The following is an 8,376-nucleotide window of genomic DNA, read 5'->3' on the forward strand; positions in this document are numbered from 1 at the left end:
TGAGCTAGATTCTTTGTCTGCTTTATTTTTTTCTGTTAGCGCAATGTAGCTTGTAAACACCGTTAAGTTTTTGTGTTAGTACCATTCCCAAAGTTGACTGATACAAGATATCAACGTAAAGCTATTTCAAAATTGGCATGATCTGCTTGTTGTCTATTGTCCTCATTAGCTTTGAGTACTTCCATTTCGGAAGAAGAGGGCTCTGATAGTTAAATAATATTCAAATAAGTAAATGGATATGTAAATATTTCAAAAGTTGTTAGCGCTGGCATCGAAATGAATACAACCTGTTTGAATGGGTACGAATGTTCCCCGAGATTGCCATTGAAATCGCCCGATTTGCTCTCTTGCATAATTCCAAAGTTTTGCCGGAATTATGTTCAAGCGAAGACGAGACGACTTTTTAAAAACTTTATTTTCAAAATACAATCGAAAATTAAGATATTTCTGCGGCAGCAGTTACAACAAAAATAATCATATTACTTAAAACTAAGACTTTATAGGTTCGTATCCGAAAAGCTGACAATGTTAATCTCACGGTCTCTTCATAGTACCATCGTGGCCAAATGCTGACATCGAGATCTCACGGTGTCCTATCCTTATTACGTAGAAATCATTGTATATAACTCCTCCCTCCTCAAGAAGCAAACATAATGGAATGAGTTTGCTCCGGCTGATTGGATTTATTGGGTTCGGATTGATTACGTTGACATTTCGGTAGAAGTTTCTTTCTAAAAACGATCATTAGGGCTGCAATGACCGCTAGAAAAAGTATAATAACAATAATATTAGTTATTAAACTTGTAGACATAGGCTGGCCAATTTCTTCAATGGGTTGTAGTTCAGTTTTTATCTGTTTTAATTGATATAGGTCTCGCAAGTTAATTTGAATGATGTTCGCTAATCTGTGTGACGTAATTGGTTTCAATTCTTCTATATAGACTTCAGGTAAAAGCAAAGGCTTTCCTTTCATAATTTTGACATTATTGTAATAATTTTTCTTGCCCAAGGTAATTTGGCAAGTAGCTGGAATTTCTATAAGTGTTGGAATATCGATCTTAAGGTATCGATCAATTTTACACTTAGTAAATACCAATGTATTTTTAACAGGTAAGACAAGCACTTTTTCTTGCGTTACTTGCTCTGCAAGAGGTTGTAATAATTCGATATGGTGTTTTCGACAGTTGCTTATAGGCTGATTTTCAAGCAATTGAATCGTGCATTGATCCTTCGAGTTGTAGTTTTCATGGCAGTAGAAAGTATGCTCGATTTCGGGACAGCAGGACTGTTTGAAATGCATATCTTCTTTTTCTCGTGCGAAATAGGGGTATTTTGGAATAGTTATCGTGTTATTTTGGATAACAGGACACAGGTGATGGAAAGAAAAATATTTAAGCCTTAAAATAGGGAAGTGAATAGCAAAAATTATTTTACTATCTGTAAATTTTGCTTGAGTCCCTAAAAATTGGTAATAAGGTAACGTGTTATTAAATTTTGGTAATTCGTTTATATCATAAATTGATTTTAAATAATCGATCATTTTCTGAATTTCTAAAACAGAAACTATTGAATTGTGTAAAGCATTAGTGTGTGCAAACACAATTGCGTTCTCTAAATTATCCAGAAAATTTATCAGGTTTTGACAGTCAAGTATAATTTGAGATAAAACACTTTGAAAGGTTTTATATAACTGAAGATTATCGATCGTGTTATCAACAGATCCTTTTAATATATACATTGCTTTCTCTAGTTGGTTTTGATTACGAAATAGAGTCGAAATCGTTAAGTTTTAATTATCAATCAGCCGTTTTGATAAAGATATTTGAGAGTTTAGAGTTTTCAATACATTTTTCTGATTTTTCCGCAAGTTATCGATAGCATCGTCATAGTTTTTTGCATCATCCGGATCAAGAGTGCCGAAAAGCCATTTCTGTACTTTACCTACTACATTAATCAGTCCTCTTTTTGATCTATAATGAGGTTGAAGGTTTTTTAATTTATTTTGTACTGAATTCATTAGGTAATCTATTCTTAATAATAGGCTTTCCACAAGACCGTGATAGGACGTAGGGTTATTTGGGTGTTCTTCAGAAATTTGTTTCATAATTATATTAAAGTGGTTTTGCACGTTAATGAATTGGGAATGGACTTCTTTTAAGTCAACGAAATAAAGGAAGGTGTGTTTAGTATAGATTAATTTAGAAGGACCAAAATTTATAGGGAGAAGGGCTAGGGTTGCTAACGCCGATGCCACTAGGATCCTCGGGAGGTTCATTTTCCTGCGAATTTAATTTTTGTTTAGATTTTGGTCGTTTGGCAGAATTTTTATGATACGTTCCCGAATTGGTTTTACTTTTATAGGTTGTTTGATTTTTTAGAGTAGTTTTCTTAAATTTAGGTAAAGCTTTATTACGTAACTTAGTACGAATGCAGACCGGTTCGTCAATATCGAAATTCAGGGGGTCCTCGCGTTATTTGTTTCTTTTATCAATTATTTTTTCTTTTGTTATTTGATTATTTTCCGAAATTAATTGGTAAACCTTTTTCGAACTCTCTTTGTGTTTTTGAACATAGTCCGAAATTATCACGTGGTCACTAATGTCAAAAGGATTTGTGTCATTTATATGACGTTTGATTATTTCAAAAGGCGTAAATTTCGTGACACTGTGCATGGAGTTATTATATCCTAATAAAGCGCGTTTTACGATTTGTTCCGGGTTGTATTGTTTATGTTCCTCTTTAAGACATCGATACGCTTCAATTATAGAAGAATGAAAACGTTTCACGGGGGAGTTAGAGTTACTGTTCTTTGAAGTGGTATAATGCAACTCAATTTTATACAATTTGCAAAAGTTCTCTATGTCTTTATTTTTAAACTCCGTTCCACGGTCTGTCGTGATTTTTAAAGGTAAACTATGGTGTGATACAAAAATTAGGAGGCAATCAATGACAGCTGTTCCTGTCAGACTTTTAAGAGAATACGCTTAACCGTATCTAGAAAATATGAATTTGTTCGAATGGTTTAGATGTCATAGGTGTTAGACTAAATTTATTGACCGGGGGATTTCTGTCGTATTTGTTTTTCTGACAAGTATCACAAATATTTACAAACCGCTCGATATCATCGGTCATTTTAGGCCAATAGAATCTAGCGGTCAATGCTATTTTCATTTCAGAGATGCCCCTATGGCAAGTTTTTGTGGTGTGATAAATTTTTAATTTTTCCTGTTGTTCGTCCTGGGATTCAATATCCTCTAAGAATTTTGAACATTGAACAAACCTGTAGGAAGAATTTAGAAAAATTTTTGATAGTGTTACAGTAAAGGTTTGAGCTAGTTTTTCGGTTCTAAAATAAAGTGCGTAAAGATTTTTGGGGTCTATAAATTCCTTTAAGAATTTTATTATATGTGGGATAGGCTCAAGTTTTGGAAATACTACTAAAATTCTAGTGTTATTGAAAATATTTGAAAATTGGTATTGGATTCGATTAATATCTCCTTCGGTTACAATTATTTGATTTTTATAAATATTCAATATTCTTTCTGTAAAGGGAATGTTAAAAATTGGATTTTCGTGAGATGTATGTACCGTTTCTAAATCGCTAGTATCTAGTAATGGCGGTTGATTTTGTGAATATTGAGCGGGTCGCAGAATAATGTCTGACAAAATACTTATGTTCTTTTGGGAATTGTTGCCTAGAATTGATTCTAATTCGTCCGGATTTAATTCAGGTAATTCTTCGGCATTTTCCAAGAATTTTTCTATAGTTTCGTTCGCGTCAGCGAGTTCATTAGTCGTAGATAAAGTTTCCAAGGCGTTAAGGTCAATGTTTTCGCTAGTATCTACGGGGTTTCGCGAAAGTGCGTCTGCGGCTTGGTTTTTCTTTCCTTTTTGATATTTTAAAATACAATCAAACTCTTCGAGTTTGAGGCGCCAGCGAATTAAGCGAATATTTGGTTCTTTTAAACTTGAAAGCCAGATTAAGGGTTTATGGTCCGTCAGGACAGAGAACTTTTGTCCAAACAAATATGGTCTAAAGTATTTACAACCAAATACAATTGCTAGCAGTTCCTTCTCGATGGTCGAATAGTTTATTTAAGCGGGGTTTAACGTTTTGGATGCATAACTAATTGGGTGACCATTTTGCGATAATATTGCTCCCATAGCATAATTTGATGCATCAGTTCATTCGAAAGGTTTGGTAAAATCGGGGTACCCAAGTACTGGTTCTGATGTTAGTATATTTTTACAATGTTGGAAACAATCCACAAATTCTTTAGAGTGTATTACTTTCTGGTTTTTCTTTAGGCATTGAGTTAATGGTTTGGTGATCTTCGCAAAATTTTGTATAAATTTCCTATAATATCCGAGCAAGCCTAAAAATTGTTTAATTTCTTTTTGTGTACGGGGTATCGCGAATTTTTGAATGGCCTCGATCTTTTTCGGGTTTGGTTTGATGCCTTCTGGCGTCACTACCTGCCCTAAAAATTCGATTTCCTTTCTTAGGAACTCGCATTTGTCCAGTTGAATTTTTAATTTTGCATCGCGTAATTTCAAAAATACAAGGCCCAAATTTTGAATGTCTTCCTGCAAGCCTGTACTAAAAATAATTATGTCGTCCATATAGACCATACAAATTTTATTCTGAATATCTTTAAGGACCTCGTCCATAACGCGTTGAAAAGTACTCGGCGCATTTTTCAATCCAAATGGCATTCGTAGATATTCATAATGTCCGTTTTCCACGAAAAACGCTGTTTTTTCTATCGAATTTTGTGCTATCTCGATCTGGTGAAAACCGCTGACTAGGTCTAAGCCGAAAAGTATTGTGATCGTCCTAACTTATCTAGTATATCAGAAATGTTTGGAATGGGATATCGATCGTTGATTGTTTTAAGGTTTAATTTACGATAATCTATTACTACGCGCCACTTTTGTACGTTTGGGGCATCGATTTTTTTTGGAAGGATCCAAACGGGAGAGCTCCAAGGGCTCGTTGAAGGACGGATTATACCTTTCCCTAACATTTCATTTATTTGTTTCCTTACTTCCTCTTTATGGGCATACGGGTAACGATATGACTTTGTGTGTACCGGAACTTCGTCAGTGGTTTTTATCTCGTGTCGAATTTTGGATGTAAATGTTAGCGCGTCGCCTGGTTTATAAAAAATGTCTTTAAATTCGTTTCATAATTTAGTGATTGATTGCTGCTCTTCTGAGTTCATGTGGGATAGCCGTATTAATTTGGTTATATCGATTTTTGAGGGAGAATTTTGAAAATATTTATTTTTATCGAATTTTTTTATGGTTTTCAAAGAATATATTTCGAATGCTTCCTGTATAAACGATTGTATGGGAATTGGTTGCAACAAGGTCGTGTTAATGGTTTTATCGCTGTGGTTTTATATTTCAACGGGTGCGAATCCGTTTTGTCGCGTGGGATAGTGTTCTAGGAATAAACAAGTTATTTATTTCAGTAGGTGGTACTAAAGTATCGCCGTCAAAAACGCTAACTGGCAAATTCTTAATAATTTTCTCATGAGAGTTCATCGAAAATGTGGGTTCGCGGAACTTAAAACAACAACGCCATCGAAAAAGTCGTGAAAATCGAAAAGGATAAAATCGATTTCGTAATCGATACCAAACTCTGTAAGTAGAGCTATAGTAGCTTCAAATTGAGTGTTTTGGCTGCATACGGCTGTTTTTATAGTATTTTGTTCATTATAAATACAATTCGAAAAATATTGTTCAGCAATAATAGGTTTTAATACTGATCTATTACTACCAGTGTCTATTAATAATTTAATATTTAAAGAGTTAATTTGCAAGTAAGGAAGGGGGTTATACGAAAATACGTTTATTTCAAATAAGTTGGGGTTTCTTGTTGGCTGGTTTCGCAAAAATTTTGGGATACGTCTAAGCGTTGATTGCTTTGATTTTCTAATTGACATTGTATTGATTTATCGATTGTCTCAAAATATTCTTGAGGAAAATTATTTTCAAAACGCGGGTCAAAATAATCTAAGTTATCCTCAGAGTCTTGGTTGTCGAAGTTCGTCACGTCATTTGAATGTAATTCTTCAAAGACAAAGTTATTTCGCGTGTTTGGGTTCGATCGGAAATAGTCGTTTTGGTTTCGATATTGGTCTCGTCTTATGGAAGGTGTCCTAGACGTTGTCGACATAGGGCAGGTACATTTTTTGGTTTACCGAAAACTTGACTGTTGGTAAAGTGTTTTTGAGGGGGTAGTTGTCTGGGCCTTACGTCAACTGGGCCAGTTGGAAACATTTTTTGTGGGGGCTTAAAGCAATTTTGATTAAAAGGTTGTTGACCGAATCGCGTTAAGTTACCAAATTGTGCGGGGTTACTAAATTGCTGATTTGGAAATTGAGCGAGATTGGGTGGTACAAACGCATTATTGCTAAACGGTCTTTGACAAAACTTTTGAAGATGTTGATTTGTCGGTGTACAGTTTAAATTTAGGAAGTTCGGTTTTTGAGATTTATAAGGCTCGTTCAATACAATACAATACAATCTTTCAAAATTTTCGAATTCATTTACATATGCCATGGCGTCTTCGAGACTTTGCGGTGTTTTTAAATGCATATTGTTTTTTAAGACGCCTGTGCACCCTGCGATCAATATATTTAGGGCGGTTTGATGATAATGTTTAATATATGAAAGCTTTTCTTCCGGTATATATTTAGACTCGTTACTTATTCGCTGTGCAATGTCGCTCCTTAATAATTGAAGTCTACTTCCAAAATTTATCAAGTGTTCGTTTTTATCGGGCCTAGTCCTAACTAACTCTTGGATTAAACAATTCAGATCTCGGCGATTGGAAAAACATTGAGTCAATGCATCTTTTCCAATCACTAATTTCTGTGCGATTACCTACTAGAACTGCTTCTCTGCCTACCAGTTTTTCCTAGATACATTCAAAAATATGTTTATTTAATTCCGAATTTGCAAGGGAAGCGCAACCATTAATTAAGCTTTCGCATCTGTTGATAAACTTATTTAAGGTATTGCTATCACCTTCGTAGGGTTGAATGTTTTGCAATTTTGATTTAAATAAATTGCAATTTACTTGGTCTGTCATTTTTTTTGATATTTTTCTACGTCACTACTTAATGCTTTGAAATATTCGCAGCTTGTTTCTGATTCACAATTTAACACAAAAATTGATCGATTAAAAAATTTGTTTCCCTAACTACTTGACGTCCGATACGTCTTGCCTAAAATTATCCCTATTAAACGCCTTAAAGGAGGATCTTAAAGGGGCGAAAACAAAAAATCGCACTTACAGTTTTCCGTTCCCTGATCCTTTGTTGCATACTGCCTACGAGAGTCTTCTCTGGGTTCGCCAACAAGTTCTTTGGATTGCGCTGTAGCGGTTGAAACCACTCCTACGGGTAGCCTAATTCGGCAAGTGTCACTTTTCCGCACGATGCGACGCACACACACGAATTGTCTCTGCTTTTCCGTTTTCCGAATTCCGAGGGCACAATCCTACCGACTGCGCCAATTATGTTCAAGCGAAGACGAGATGACTTTTTAAAAACTTTATTTTCAAAATACAATCGAAAATTAAGAGTTTCTGTAGCAGCAGTTACAACAAGAATAATCATATTACGTAAAACTAAGACTTTATAGGTTCGTTTCCGAAAAGCTGACATCGTAGATCTCACGGTGTCCTATCCTTATTACGTAGAAATCATTGTACATAACTCCGGCGACCACACAATTTATTTTGTTTGACTATTAAAATCGCTTCTAATTTAAAGTTTTTTTTCCCGGTTTATGCTTGCCTTCTTTAGTGCTTAAATGTTATGGAAATATTTTCCGAACAACTTTTCATCGGTTTCTTCTGTTATGTCTAATTTGGTGCATTCAGTGTATAGATATGATAATATTTTGTAGATGCATTTTGAACTTTAAACTTTTTTTTGCCATTGAGATTTGTTTAAGTCCATAATCAGAATATCGTCTAGTTAAGCAACCAAGAGAATGCTTAATTTTCTAAGAAAAGCAGTAAATGGCTTAAGTAGTTTGAAAAAATGAAAGGAACTATGTTTAATCCAAATCTATGGTCTTCAAGTTTGGAATGTGGCACTATTAACCAGTTATTATGAATCTATTTGCTCTGATTGGTTTTGATTGTCATTGTCATTATATTGAAATATAGGGATATTGGTTTTAGGTGCACACAATTGTTTTGGCTTCCTATGAAGTGGTAGATGTGTCCCTTTGAGCCAGTCCAGAGCAATTTGATAACGCATCAAAAGATTTACTTAATTTTTTTTTGCTTTAAACGTCGTGATCCGTGGTGAACGGAAACTACAGTGTGTAATTGTATCAAGGACAAGCAAAAGG

General features: G+C 34.6%; 1 protein-coding gene across 1 annotated transcript in view; it reads left to right on the forward strand.

Moving 5' to 3' along the window:
- LOC132707604 (KH domain-containing, RNA-binding, signal transduction-associated protein 2-like) overlaps positions 1 to 8,376 on the forward strand; it is a 284,859-nt gene that overhangs the window by 181,158 nt on the left and 95,325 nt on the right. The window lies entirely within an intron of this gene.

The sequence above is a fragment of the Cylas formicarius genome, unplaced genomic scaffold (genome assembly GCF_029955315.1).
Source record: "Cylas formicarius isolate icCylForm1 unplaced genomic scaffold, icCylForm1.1 PGA_scaffold_10__41_contigs__length_53128322, whole genome shotgun sequence".
Classification (NCBI taxonomy): domain Eukaryota; kingdom Metazoa; phylum Arthropoda; class Insecta; order Coleoptera; family Brentidae; genus Cylas; species Cylas formicarius.